Source organism: Ochotona curzoniae, unplaced genomic scaffold (genome assembly GCF_017591425.1).
Source record: "Ochotona curzoniae isolate NIBS_2020 unplaced genomic scaffold, NIBS_Ocur_1.0 scaffold_2587, whole genome shotgun sequence".
NCBI classification, from domain to species: Eukaryota; Metazoa; Chordata; class Mammalia; order Lagomorpha; family Ochotonidae; genus Ochotona; species Ochotona curzoniae.
The window spans coordinates 7,443,658-7,458,989 of NW_024467096.1; the positions used below are offsets into that span (position 1 = coordinate 7,443,658).

Consider the following 15,332-nt stretch of genomic DNA (forward strand, 5'->3'; position numbering starts at 1 on the left):
TCTATAGGTAACTCATAAACTTGCCTCTGCGGGACTGCAATACTCACTGGTTTGCACAGGGAGGTGGGGGTAGTGCCTGGCTGAACTATGCTGGATCACAGAACTTATTGGACATTCATGAGAGCCAGGGCTAAATGGAGGCTGGGCTGGGCCAGGATGCAGCACCAATGGGCGCATTAAGGACTGGGACTAAGGACAGATCTTGTCAAGCATCATCATTGCACTTGTCAGTGCTTATTAGATCCAGGGCTGGGAGAGGGCTTGGTAGGGGAACTTGGGGAACTCCCAAGCTAGGACACAGCTCCCACTGGGAAACATAACAGCCTAGGCTGGAGGCAAGCCAGGCCTGACAATGCTGCAGCACTTGTCACCAATTGTGTTGGCTTGGTCTGCGGACAGGCCAGGCTGAGACAGGTTGCAGCACTCACTGGCACATGTGAAAGCAAGGACAGGATGTGGGCTACAGCCAATTGGGCTAAGCTACAACACCCACCAGCAAGAGCTAAGAGAGAGTAGGTCGTGTCAGATCAGTTTGGAGCACACATCAAAACACACAAGATCTGGGGCTGGGAAAGGCCTGGTAGGGGAACTTCAGGGACTCCCTTGGTAGGCTACAGCTTGCACTGGTGACTGTGAAGGTCAGGACCATAGGCAGACCAGCTTGAGCTAGGCTGCAGCACTCATCAGCATGTGTATAGTCTGGGTTTGGGGGCTGGCCAGTTTGGACTAGGCCATAGCACTTGCTGGTGCTTGTGAGAGCCAGAATGGGTGTGGACCAGTCAAGCTAGGCCACAGTACCTGCCAGTGTATGGCAGGACTAAGGGCTGGCCATGATAGGCTGGTCACAGCACTTACCAGCACATGTGAGATCTGGAGGCTGGGAGCAGGCCTAAGAACTTGGGAAACTCCCCTGCTGGGCTGTAGCTCTCACTGGTGAATGCGAAAGCTGGGGTTGGGGATAGGCACAGGCCAATCCAGAGCACAGCACACACTGGCATGAATGAGAGCCAGGATAGGGCACAATATCTGCCAGTTCACATGAAGGTTGAGGGTAGGCCAGGCTGGGGTAGGCTGCTGCACCCACTGGCAAGAGTTGGGACTCAGTGGGCCAAGCTGAGTTGGCTATCTAGAACACCTGCTGGTAAATGCTGAATTTGGGGGTGGGCCATCTCACACCGGGCTGCAGTGCCCACTGGTGCAGGTATGACCCCGTACTGGGAGCAGACCTGGTAGAGGAACTTCAAGGACTCCCTTGCTAGGCTGCTACTTTCACTGGTAAGTGTGAGAGCTGGAATTGGGGGCAGAGTAGTCTGAGGGAGAGCCAAGCCAGGGAAGGCTGCCACATCTGTTGGCATATATGAGAGCCAGAATGGGTGCAGGCCAGCTGGGCTAGGGACAGCACCTACTGGCAAATACACGGACTGGGTGTAAGTCATGTCAGTCTGAACCGAAGTACTCCCTGGTGGGCATGAGATCCAGGGCTGGGAGCAGGCTTGGTAGGGGAACTGTGTACACTTCCGTGATGGGGCGCAGCTCCCACCTGTGATCACAAGAACCAGGGCTAGAGGTGAGCCAGGCTAGTCAAGGTGACAGCACTCATTGGCATATGTGTAGGCAGGGTCTGGGGTGGGTCAGACTGAGCTAAGCTCAACACCAGTGAGGTGTACCAGAGCCAGATAGGATGCAGGACAGACCAGGCTAGGCCACAGCACATGCCAGCATACACGAAAACCAGCACTGGGAGCAGGCCTAGTGGGGATTATCAGGGGTCACCCAGACTAGGCCACATCAGCTGATATGCCTGAAGACCAGGCCAACAGTGGGCTAGACTAGGCTAGGCTGCAGCACCAATCAGTTCACATGAGAGATGGGGCTGAGGGTGGAACTGACCAGGCAGCTGCATCCACTGGTATGTGCATTGGCTGGTGCAGATGATAGACCAAACCTGATCCTGCACTAGCTGGCACACGTGAGTCAAGTCTGAAGTCATCCCAAGCAAGGTTTCTTGGGGGACTCACCAATTAGGCTTCTGGATTCAGACCCCATCCACAGGGAAAGTCATAATATATGTGATCCAATCTTGGAGCGCATGCATCAGGACTGGACCTCCTCAGTCAGTGATGCCTATCTAGCTTATCTAGGCCAGTAAAGGAAAGCAAGTGCCTCGTCAGAGGATGGAAAGCAGAACAGGTTGGACCATTCCACTAGGCAAGCTTTGCAACGTGGTCCTGGGACTGTGGATGCATTGAGATAGATCTGATCAACCAACAGACGTTGGAAAGATCCTCCCAACCCTTATGCAACAAAGCCAACAACATCTCAGAAATATCAAAACTATTCAATAACATCCTTGGCATACTCTACCCCACATCAGGAGTTCTAAGACATGACTGTCCCCCACCCCTGGGTGCTGAACTAGTTTGATAGTAAGGAGTGGTCCTCTCTCCTTCCCTCCCAGCAAACACAGGAGAAAAGAGAGAAAAGAAAGAAAGAAACAAACAAACATTTGTTCTACCCACACTCCTCCTTGCCTCAACCCTCCCTACCCTAATGGGAAATATATATATTCATCCCTTCAACTATGTAAACAATATTAAAAATAAAATATAAAAAGAAAGTGAAGCAATGGATAGGATCTCTCTTTCTCTCTAATAAATACTTCCTTTTAATTCGGCATGTCTCTGCAGCCCACACATTCCATCTCTGGAGCTTTCCTTTCCCAGGGCACTCTCTCAGGTTGCCAAGACACTTTGCCCACAATGTCTGATACCCTGCTCCCTTCAGGGTAAGATGTCTCTTTGTGCCATTCTGTGGTTGGCCACAATAGTTTGCAAAAATGACTTAATGGCACAGGGACATCTGTTCTTCCCTGTTTGCTCCTGTAATAAAAGGTCCCACTGGGCGTGAACAGCACCTCTCACCTGGGAAAGTTCGGAGGCTGGGCTGCTGTGAATGAGCGTAATGAAGGGCTTCTTCTCTCCAGAGAGAGATCGGCATCTTATCCCAGACGGGCCAGCTGGGATACCAACACAACTAAAGGGCATGGTAAATTACATGGACCTTCGGGAGCATAGGAATAATAAAGGTTGACTAGCATGTCTGAAAAGGCAGGTGAATACATAATAAATGGTTGACTGACACCGCATTGTAAAGCATGATACAGGATAGCTATGTTTCCAGACTTGATGGCCACTGTGTAGTAAAAACTGTCATTTATACCAAACAGACTCTAAGTGTCAGGGGATAGGACTCCAAATAGGTCACCTAACTGAGCTGGATTGCCTTTTTTTCTTTTTTAATTGTTGCCAGATTGGGGGTGGTGGGGGGGGAAGCCAGGGATTGGGAGAATATTCAGCTCATCCACCTGAGGAGCTGGGTGCATGACCACCAGCTGGTCCTGGGGAATGTCTGCAGCAGCTGCTGCAAGGTTAGTGATAGGTTTGTTCTTCCCACACTGAGAGTATACATGCCGACTCCCTCTTCCTTCTCACATGACATTTGGATAAAGGGACTTTGGACATAATTGTAAATCCCTTCTGGGTGACCTCTAGGCCTTTTTTTAAAAAACTTTATCTTTGTAGGTAGGATAACCTTCTATTCTCAATCTAATCTTCTTAAGGCCCCTCTCCTTCAACACTGATTTGGCCACATCTCTGTTTCCAATGTACTTGAAAAATCTATGTAATTTTGTATTATAAATAATTTGTGAATATTCCTCTCCCATCTGTGACGGATACTCTTCATCCCAATCAACCACATCATCATCATCTATAAGCACCACTATGGCATTCGCGTTCACCACTCTGGGCACTAGCTACCATGAGAGGGAGGATCATTTCTTCCAGATAAAATTCACATTGTCTACGAGCACCATAATTCGATAGCTCATGCATTAGGGCACTGAGATCTCTACACTTAAAAACACTATATTCAAAAGAGATACAAAGATACTCACATGCTTCTCTCAGTTCAGGAATGGATATGCCATCAGGACAATGGATTATTCCTGCTTTATAGTAATCCGGAATGGCTCAAAACACAGTAGAACCAATAACCTTTGCAACTTCATACTCTCCCTTCTCACTGGGACATGTATAGTTATGTTCCCAGCCAGATCCATACATCCTGCCCAGCATTGTATTTGGCTGTGCGGTAAAGCTGGATGGGTCTACAACAAATCTAGTGTTATCCGTGATTACTGTTACTCATTCCGATATTCTTACGTTCCGTGCTCCTTCTTTTGCATTTTCATATTCAAACACCATCTCTCCAGATGCCTTACAGTTGTCATCTGAACTTGACTGACTGCTGTTTCTGCTGCCATGTCCAGCACTGCTAATGGAACTTTCTGAGGACAAGGACTGCTTGGACAAGGACTATGATCTTTTTCTCTTCCAACTGTCGTGTTGGAAAAGTAAGAGAAGTAACATTTCTAATACAATGAGCAAGTTGAGACTGTTTTCATTAGATGAATCTCGCGATCTGTCACTTGACCTTCATCTATCTCTTGATCACTCATGTCCCCCACTGGCACCATGTAGACTCATTTTGGTGTGGCCTACTCCTCTTTAGCAACATGTGAGGGGGTGCTGTAGTTCCCCAGTGAGCGTCTGCAGGGGATCAAAGCAAAGGCCAAGGCCAAGGCCAGGGCCAGGGACACCTCCGATTCCTCCTGAACAGGATCCTTCCAGATCTTAGCTGGAGGTGGCCGCTCCAGCGGCTGCTCCTACCAGAGCCACAGGGGCAAGTTGCAGGCCAGCTCCTCTAGTTGGATTGCCTTTTTAGAATAATCCTGCCAGGTGGTTCCTGTTTTCACTCTCGTGGTAATGGGTCTGAAATGGAAGCATAAAAGAAGCTCATCTGGGTCCTGCACGATAGCCTAGCAGCTAAAGTTCTTGCCTTGCACGTGTAGGTTTTAATCCCAGCATCCCCGCTTCCCATTCAGCTCCCTCATCAAGATCCATTACAACAAACTGGCAGGGACTACAGTTGCATTTTATAGATGAAGAAGATGAGGCTTTTTTTTTTAAGATTTATTTTTATTTTTATTGCAAAGTCAGATATACAGAGAGGAGGAGAGACAGAGAGGAAGATCTTACGTCTGTTGATTCACTCCCTAAGTGATCACAACAGCCGGAGTTGAGCCAATTCAAAGCCAGGAACCCGGACCCTCTTCCGGGTCTCCCACACGGGTGCAGAGTCCCAAGGTTTTAGGGCATCCTCAATTGCTTTCCTAGACCACAAACAGGGAGCTGGGTGGGAAGCTGGACTACCAGGACTAGAATTGGCACCCATATGAGATCCCGGCTCATTCAAGGTGAGGACTTTAACCTCTAGGCCACCGTACCAGGCCCAGAAGTTGAGTTTGTCACAAGAAGCCTGTCTACCAAATGTAAGAACCATGACTTCAAGAACTTGTGAATTTTTTTAAAGGTTTGTTTATTTTCACTGGAAAGGCAGAGCCATAGAGAGGAGAGCCAGAGAGAAAGAGCTTCCACCTGCTGGTTCACTCCCCAAATGACTGCAATGGCCTAGAGCTCAGTTGATCCGAAGTCAGGAGCTTTTTCAGGTCTTCCATGTGGGTGCAGAACCAAAAGGCTTTAGGCCATCCTCCACTGCTTTCCCAGGCCACACACAAGGAGCTGTTTGGGAAGTGGTGCATCCAGGATGCAAACTGGCATTCATAAGGGATCCCAGCGCTGCAAGGCAGAGGATTAGCCAGTTGAGCTATTGTGTTAGTCCCGAGGCTCATGAATTTAACTCATCACCCATGTTGGGTTCTAATGTTGCCAACATCCAAGATGACTCCTGCCTCTTCTGTACAGAAAAGGATGCATTTGTATCACCACTGCACTACTGTGGAGATGACAGTATGTGACCTCAGAAAACAGGTCATGAAAGATGTGACAGTGTCTGCCATGACACCCACCTCCACTCCATGCCATATCACTCCCTCAGGAGGAAGCCAGCAGCCGTGATGTCAGGACATGCACGTAGGCTCACAGGGGACCCTCCTGATGAGGAACTGAAGCCTGCTTCTCACAGCCTGACCCCAATGTGCCAGTGCACATGAGCCCCCTGGAAGCAGACCCTCCATCCCTATTCAGGTCACCTCCAAGACAGCTGACCCCTGGATGGCATTCCATGAGTGACCCCGTCTAAATCTCTCCTGAATTCTTGTTCCACAGAAACTGTGAGATAGTCATCTTTCAATGTGTTAAGCCAATTAAAATAGCTTCTAACTATTTTAAAAACGTGGAGGGTAGCATTTTGTGTTCACATCCCATATTGAGGACCTGAGTTGGAGTCTCAGCTCAGCTTCCTGCTAATGCACACCCTGGAAGGCAGCAGGGAATGCCTCAAGGACTTGGGGTGACCTAAACGAGCACCATCTACATCCACATGGGTAACCTAAATGAGCACCCAGCTCCTGACTTCCCCCTCATTGAGCCCTGGCTGTTGCTGGACTTTGGGGAGTGAGCCAGTGGATGGAAGATCTGTCACTGTCTGAATCTCTGTGTCTCTGCCTTTCAAATAGATAGATATTTCTTTTTTAAATTGTATAGAAAATGTGTTATGTATCTCTAAGTCACCAACACAAGCTCCATTCCAAAAATTCTGGTCCTGATGAAAGCTGTAATCTTGAGATAGTCTTTGATGTTCTCTCTCTCTCTCTCACTATCTATCTTTCTCCCTCTCTAGAGCTCAGTTTCCTGTGTGCCTAAATAGTAACCTAAGTCAACTTCTGAGTGTTCTTAAGGTGACTATTTTATTACCATCAGGTTCAGGAATGTTCTGTGTAACAATGAACTCCTGATATACACAGGCTAGTATGTGCCAAACCCGTATCATTGTACCACCCCTCCCAGCACTCCTGTCTCCGTATTCCCGCAGCATTTTATGGGGAGCACATTCACTCATCATGGGGAACCAGGGCTGCTTCCATGTACCTCTCTAGCTTCATCCCCCACCCTGGCAGGCAGGGTCCTGTACTGAGTCTGCCATTCATGAGGGCCTGACCCCATGTCCTGGCCTTAGCGAAGCCCATTTGTGTTTGAAGAAGTTAGGGATGGTGCTAGAAGGAGGTGAGGGAGTGAGGCAGCAGGAATGGCAAGAAGCCTGGACTCTCTTCCCACAGAAGTCTCCTGAAAGAGAGGGCTTCTGTTTGCTGAGGCGGGAGAGGGCAGATATGAATGGAGTCAGGAACAAGAGTCCTTCCGGAAACTTCACTAGGGGCTGAGGTTCCCACAACCATCACTAAGTATCCCTCCATCCACTTCCATTCCCCCACTCTCAGCAGCTAAACCCCCACTCCACTGGGTCTCTGGCTTTTATATGGCTTTGAATTAGAGAATTATGGAGTTAAGGCAACTCCCAGATCAGATGGTAGCTCTGAGTCAGGTCCTAGCTGAGGGCAGAGGGCAGTGGGCAGTGGGTCCCTTATACCCCAGGAACAGCCAAACTAACTCCCTCATTAAATAATCAATGTCCTTGAGGTTCAGATCACTTCCTTAAAATAATTGCAAAGATATGCTCTTCTCCAATCACTAATAGACCTGAACAAGTCTCTTCTTTTTAAAAAGAATATGTTCTTTAAAAGAATATATGACCTAACAGCTAAAGTCCTTACCTTGCATGTGCTGGGATTCCATACAGGTGCCAGTTCTAATCCCAGTGAACCCTCTTTCCATCCAGCTTCCTGCTTGTGGCCTGGGAAAGCAGAAGAGGACAGACCAAAGCCTTGGGACCCTGCGCCGTGTGGGAGACCCAGAAGAAGTTCCTGCTCCTGGTTTCGGATTGGATCAACTTTAGCCATTGCGGCCACTTGGGAAATGAGCAGGTGGGTGGAAGATCTTCCTCTGTCTCTCCTCCTCTCTGTATATCTGACTTTCCAATAAAATAAATCATAAAAATAAGAGTGTGTGTGTGTGTGTGTGTGTGTGTGTGTGTGTGTTTGAAGGAGAGGGGAAAGGAGAGAATCTTTCCATCTTATGGTTCACTCTGAAGATGCCATGGCAGCCAATAGAGAGCAAAGCCAAAGCTGGGACAAGCCAAAGTCAGGAGCCAGGAACTCAGTCTGAATCGCCCATGTGGGTGACAGGGAGCCAGGTACTTGAATCAGTTCCTGTTCTCTCAGGTGTGTATGAGCAAGAAGTTGGAATTGGAAGGGGAGCTTGGACTCAAACCCAGTTCTCCAATACGGAGGCAGGTGCTTCTCAACCACTGTGCCAAACAAAAACCCCTGGAGAATTCCCATTTCATCTGGCTTTTCCACCCTAAAAAAAAAAAGTTTTGGGATCAGCTAATCACTGATATATCTAACACTATGTCACTAAACTAACTCCATGTGTCCACAATTTCCTCATTTCAAAAAGGAGGAATCAAAGCTCTGCCTGTCTCAGAGAGCTATGTAAGGTCAAATGAGTTAATGGATATTAAAAAGCATCATTTAAACTCTCAGCTATTAATTGTGACATTTAATGGGTGTATTAAAAATATTTTATAAACATTCCTGGATGGTTGAAGTGGATTTTGACATGATTTTGGACATCATGGGGAACATTAACTTAGGAGAAAAGCAAGAATTCATAAAAAAAGATTCATATCCTCTTAGGCAAGGACTCTTCCCATGGCTGAGCAAATTCAAAAATTAGACAACCTCTGCTGGGGCAACTGGGGACAGACACTGTTGTCTAGGCCGGTATTGACCGATTCTCTGATTGCTTTTTTATTCCCCAAGATCTGCACAAAGGATTGGCCTATCTGTTTATTCTAAGGCTTGTCCTCAATGTTCAGCCAGCCTTTTAACCAATATGCCGGAGAGAATTAAGGTAACTCATGCCTGCTTGCCTTTCCCAGGTAGAGCATAACTAGGTCACTACAGTATTTCAAAGCCTCTTTTTTTTTTCCACCTTTGTTGTTGTTATTCAGTTCTTCAAAAACAAGGTCAAGATTCAGAAGGAAGACCAGGCTCTTTGATCTTCAAGATCACGGCCACATTCTTCCCAGCAGCCTTCATCCCTGTGTCTGCATGCCCAATAAAAGTCTAATTAGGAGAGTCCTGAGGTGTCCTTGAGAGCCGGTGTGCCTGGAGTGACTGAAGTTGAAGACAGCATGAGGAATCCGCATCACCTCATAGCCTTGGCCTGGAAATGATGACTGACTGCTACTCTGAGCTGCCACTACCCTTCGCTCAGCTCCCTATCCCAGCAGAGACAGAGGTGGACCAATGAGCACAGACGCTTTTACTATGGTGTGGCAGGTGCAATTTCTTTCCAGTTGTTCCATCTGAGGCTTAGAGCTGAGTTGCACCCTTAGCAACTTGCCTCATCACTAGTATACAGTTCCTTGATCTACCCCAATGGACACAAGCAGGTAGCCTACTCACAGATGACCCTCCATCTTGTAGTACTATGGCCACCCCGATGATAGAAGATACTGAGGAAAACGAGCCTCTCTCCCACAAACCCAAATACAGCAGTTAGCCAAGGCTCGTGTCCACTGACATGGACCAAAGGAAGCCAATCAGGAGCCAGGCGGAAGGGCAGGCATGTAGTGCAGCAATTAATACACCCCTTGGCATACCCACCTTCCATATCCAGAATGCCTGCTTCAAGTCCTATCTTTCCATTTCCAATTGCAGCTGCCTGCTAATGTATACTCAGGGGTGCAGTAGGTGATGGCTCGAGCCTTTGGGTCCCTGTCACTCGTATGTGAGACTTGGATTGAGTGCCATACTCATGTGCTCCAGTTGTTGTAGGTGTGTGGGCAATGAAACAGCTGGTGGACCATATCATTCTCATTCTCTCTTTCAAATAAATAAAAATATTAAATTTTAAAAAGACATGCAGCAGCAGGTCTAAGGTACTTTTATGAAGAGACTAAATGGCATTAACAACAATAATAATAAACCTATGATATTATTATTCCAAAATCCTAATGATATTCTGGTACAACCACATTAATTGGTGGAACATCCAATTACTCCCAAACCAGTTGGTCAACAGCCTCTGACCCAAACCCAAGTCTTTCTACAGCACCCATTCTTCATTCACTGAAAAACCACCGTGTGACTCCTCTGGGACTCTCCCATCAACACACCTGGCCAAGATGTAACAATCAAAAACTTCATGTTTACCTCCCTGGCTAAGATCCCTAGAACCTGTGCTCCCACGCTACGTCCAGGAACAGCATGCCACCAGGCTGCTCCTCAAGTACTCCCACCACCCCCATCCAGGACCTCTCTTCCTGGGACACTTGCAGGGTTCAGGCACTCTGCACCCCACACTCTGCTCCCTGCCTCTGTGGTGGCCCCAGTGTGGGAACCCAAGGCAGGCAGCTCACAAACAGCCACAAGCTAAACGCCCAGTGCCCAGTCAGGCCCTTTTTAAGAGGGAAGGAAGACTGTGAATCGTCCTCAGTGAGTAGCACTTACATGTGGCCTCCTGCCCCTTGGCTCTGCTCTGAAGCCCTGGGTTAGGTGCCTCTTAAACCCCAGAAATAATAACACACACAGCAGCCATATGGCAACTCCTTGACCTGCTGTCGGCATCAATTTCCCTCTGTTCAAGCCAATGGAGGAAGATAATGACGGATCTTGGATTTAATTAACATCTGGACCCTGCTGCGGGGAGATTCCCAAACCCACGTCTCCCTGTAATTGCAAACCTTTATTTCTTTGGGCACTTTGATGATAGCCACATAATGGAACTATGGCCCCAACCCCTCCCAGTGCCTCATACTCCTAGCCTGCCAACTCACCTCCCTCCCTTGTCACAAGCCTGCTTGTCCACGGGTGAGTTTCAGTGTCCCTTCCCCATGATCCCTCTACCCAGTGCTCACCTATGTACATAGACCATCAGGGACCAGGAGACCTGAACTCCAGCCTCAGCTCTGCCCATGACTGTACCTCCAATCAAAGCCACAGCTCTCTGTTTATATACAGTGTAGGTGCTAAACACTTCTCAGTGTCTTTCCCTTCTGAACCATTCCATTCTTCAGCTTCCACCACACGGAGACACACACATAGGACAGTCCTCTAAAAGCTGAGTTAGTGATATTGCCCTGCTTGCCTCTCTGGGTGGTTATGAACACTGGGATAGAGAGCGTGTGACAGTGCTGAGCTGAATTGAAAGGTGCTACACCCAAGGAGGGGCAGCTTGCTCAGGTCAGACATGTTAGTCCAGTCTGAGGATTAATATTGGGGCTTCAGGCACGGTTAAAGTCCTAGCAGCTAAAGTCCTCGCCTTGCACGCACTGGGATCCCATATAAGCACAGGTTCTAATCCTGGAAGCCCTACTTCCCACCCAGCTCCCTGCTTGTGGCCTGGGAAAGCAGTCAAGGACAGCCCAAAGCCTTGGGACCCTGCACCCACATGGGAGACCCAGAAGTAGCTCCCGGCTCCTGGCTTCAGATCAGCTAGGCTCCGGCCATTGTGGCCATTTGGGGAGTGAACCATCAGACAGAAGATCTTCTTCTCTGTCTCTTCTCTTTGTATATCTGCCTTTCCATTAAAATTAAAATGAATCTTAAAAAGGAGAAAAGATCCTGATTAAGACTCATGTACCAGGTAATTTTTTTTTTAATTGGGAGGCAAGGCAGGGTGGGGGAAAAGCGGGAATCCCAGGAGGCTGTAGGAGACCACAGGCTCAGACAGCTGTAATGTGGCCGAGTCTCTATAACACATCTGGAGTCTCTTGCTGACACTCCCCACCCCTGCTGCACCCCAACCCAATCTGGCTTTATCCAGGAGAAGGGCAAGGAGAAAGCCTCACGCTGCTGCCACCCATTCCCATAAAAATGGCTTGGAGTTGAGACTTCCCAGAGATGTCACAAGGCCTCACAGTAGCATCATCACCCCTATTTACATCTAAGGGCCCAGAGAATCATACCACTTTGGGCAAAGTAGCCTGGGAGCCTTGAAGCAAGGGGTGCAGGCACAGGTGTGTCTGCTCCAAGCCCCTGCCTCTGCCCAACTAGAGCTGCCTCCAGGAAAAGTGCAACTGGTCTCCTTAGCTTTCTTTGTTCTCTCCTTTCCTTTCTTATTACCCGCCTTTCTTCCTGTTCATCTCTCTGTGTTCTTCTTCATCTTCTCCCTTTTCCTCCTGCTGTTCCTCTTCCTTTTTGTGTTCATTTTCATCTTCCTCTTCCTCTCCGTGCCTTTGTTTTCAACTATTTGCAAATACATCACCACAGTCATCAAAGAATAATAACTATAATAGAGTAATGCATTCTGTTACTCTCCAGGCCAGCACATTACCTAGATACCCCATAAAGTTTCCTGGGTTTACCTCCCTCGGAGCCCTGATGCTAACACAAGAGGCTTCTGACTTCACTAAATCTTGCTTTTCTCACTGTGCTGTCTGTGTGCAAATTCTTCTACATGAAACAAGAGCCAAACCACCTTCCCTGTGGCTTCCTGCAGGAGCCTGGTGCTCAGGACACAGTAGGTACATTGTAAGTATGCCTTCAGTGAAAGGAAGAATAGAAATGAAGACATGCACAGAGTCCAAGCTGCCCAGTTACAGGTGGGACACCCAAGTCATCAATTATCAGCAGAACCAGGACACTTCTGTACACAAAAGGTGGCACCACCTCAGTGATGTGAAAACACCGGGCATGAACCAAAACTGTCCTGGGCAAGCTGGAATCCCTGGTCCTCCTAGATGCAGGGCTCTTTGCATGATGGTCTCTTGCAACATAGAACATTCCCAGAGTGAACCGGTGGTTTCCACTCATTCAAGGGCCTTTTAAGATCACAAACAACAAAGAAGAGAAAAGGCACAAAAGAAAAGAAGGGGTCGTGTGCTTGGAAGTTTTGCTTGGCAAAAGTCTGGGAGGATCAGCAAAGTCCTCTTACTGCTCTGTGACTTTGCACCAATCATTTCAGGCGCTGCCAACCATAACAGTCTGGGTGCACAGACCTTGTCCCCACCCCTAGCAAAGCCCTGGATGTGCCCACAGGGACACGCGCAGGACCGTTCTGTCAGGACACCCCAAGAGGCCCCTAGGCATCCCTCTGTGTGTTTTATCTACACACATGTCTCCAGGGAAAACCTCAGAACTCCCGACATTTCTAGAAAACAGTCTTAAAAAATTGCTTCCAAGGCATCAGGGTCTATTTCAGGTACATTTGTTTGGAATGTAAATGACATCACAAATGCAATTTTTTTTGTAGAGAGTTGGGATGTGTGTGTGTGTAACTATGTACAGAACATGAAAACACGGGGTACACTGATCTGGCCTGCCAAACCAATGCTGACATAGCGAATCCCAATACACGGAAGGAATGAAAACACAGCCAGGAACACAGGGCAGCCACCATGCTCTTTTGTCACACTTGCTGGGAGGGATTGGGCTGCAGGTGGCCGAGGGAAGCATGTGTCTATCTAGGATCCTGGACAGGAAGTTAGCCTGTAATCTTTCCACATAAAGCATGCCATTTGAATACCCGCTGGCTGTTTCCTGATCTTAATAGATCACTTCCTTGTTTTTGCATATTTTCCCTCCTTGGACCCTGGGATTTGTTTCACGGAAAATGCGCCTGCTCCATGGGGGAGCCCCCATGCAGGCTCACTCAGCCCCTGATCCTGTTATTTCAATCTGAATATTCCAGTAACAACCACTCCTTTCCTGTCCTGTACTTTACAAAGCAGCCACTCTCCCGCCTCAATATGTAGAATTTGATACTCAAAACAACCTAGGAGTCCAGTGTGGTACCAGCACCTCCATTTCATAAAAGGAAGTGCCCCGCCCCCAGGGAGGAAACTCAGCCAAGGCCAGAGAGCTAGCATGTGGCAGAAACCTGGGCTAGAACCAAGTCTCAAGGCCATTTCTGCTTCCACTATGAGGTGCATCATTCCCCACAATGTGTGTGTGCTGCCCAGTTCACAGTAGCAACTTCTGCTAGGACCTGGGCCAGAGAAATGAAATGGCAGGTTTATACCACACCACAGCAACCTTTTACAATCTCATCAGCATAAACACCTGTTGCAAGCCGCATCTGTATGCACTGGCCACATGCTGTGCCTAAAATGGCGCCGGCCGGAGAAGCCACACCTTCGTGCGTGTCACGTAGCCTAGCGCATGCGCAGTGAGCTGCGGCGTGGCCGGCGCGTGAACACTGGGGACTGACGAATCCAGTCGCCCAGGACCCTGCGTGATCATGACACTGACCTATCATCGGCGGAGGCGGGGCCAGTCAGCACATAAGAGCAGAAAGACTGCCGGGGTCCGCCCCTTCCTCTTCCTCATCTTTGTGCGCGCAATAAACTTTACCGCAGAAGGCTTCAATCGCGTCTGCCTCTTACTGCTGGGCGGTAAGACACGTGGGCGCGACAACTGGTGCCGGGAACCCGGGACCTGGAGGGGGCCTCCCGTTTCGAACGGGTGGAAGTCAGAACTGCGGCCAAAAGACAGGTAAGGAGCTCTGAGAGGGAGAACTTTCGGGTGACTAGGAGCATAAATCGGAGGTATAGGAACCACCGCTTCTGGTTATAGACATGGGCGCACGGATCTCTCTGGTGAAATTTTTGCAGAGGGTTTATGCCCTCCGTAAGGGAGCGGTCAGAGAGAGTGACAAAGCCCTTCAGTCTGCCCAGGATAGTCTCTCAGAAACAGAGCGGGAGAGGAGAACCGGTTTGAAGCAAAAAATAGAGGTGAAATTGAAAGCAGTATCTTCCTCATCAAGTTCGGAGACGTCCGACGCGGAGGAAGGGTACAAGCGGCATAGGCGCTTAGGACGCAAACAACCCGCAGGAATCAGAGGAGGATCAGAAAAGGAGAAGAAAGAGAATGGCGGTGCTACTGCGCCGGCCAGGAGCGGCCCATGGCCTCAGGGCTCTGGAGCCATTACACTAATGGCTCCTCCTGCTGTGAAGCCATCTGCCCCGCCCATGAGTTGTGGCGCCGGCTCCTCCTTCATCGATCCAGCCACACGCCGGGAACTTCAAAATATGTTCCCCGTCTTAGAAGAAGAAAGGGAAAGAGTTTACAGACAGGTAGATGCAGCATTAGTGCGAGAATTGGCCATGTCTGTAAAGCAATATGGTCTTCATGCCAATTACACTTTGTCCCTGTTAGAACGTATGGGGGGAATGAATATGACTCCCTCTGATTGGCAATTTGTGGTGAAGGCTGTTCTCCCTAATATGGGATCATATCTAAATTGGAAGGGATTATGGCAGGAGCTTTTGGATAGATATCCATGGCCAGTATATACCCAAATTTCTACTGCAGCTATAAAGGCATGGAAGGCCCTTTCACTTAAAGGGCAAGAGAAATTGGGCATCACACAGGTTAAACAGGAGCCGGATGAGCCCTTTGCTGATTT

The 15,332-nt window shown here is 48.6% G+C and overlaps 1 pseudogene; it reads right to left on the bottom strand.

Moving 5' to 3' along the window:
• Positions 1 to 324: 324 nt before the first annotated feature.
• On the bottom strand, positions 325 to 4,562 carry LOC121171091 (annotated as a pseudogene).
• Between the last annotated feature and the right edge of the window lie 10,770 nt (positions 4,563 to 15,332).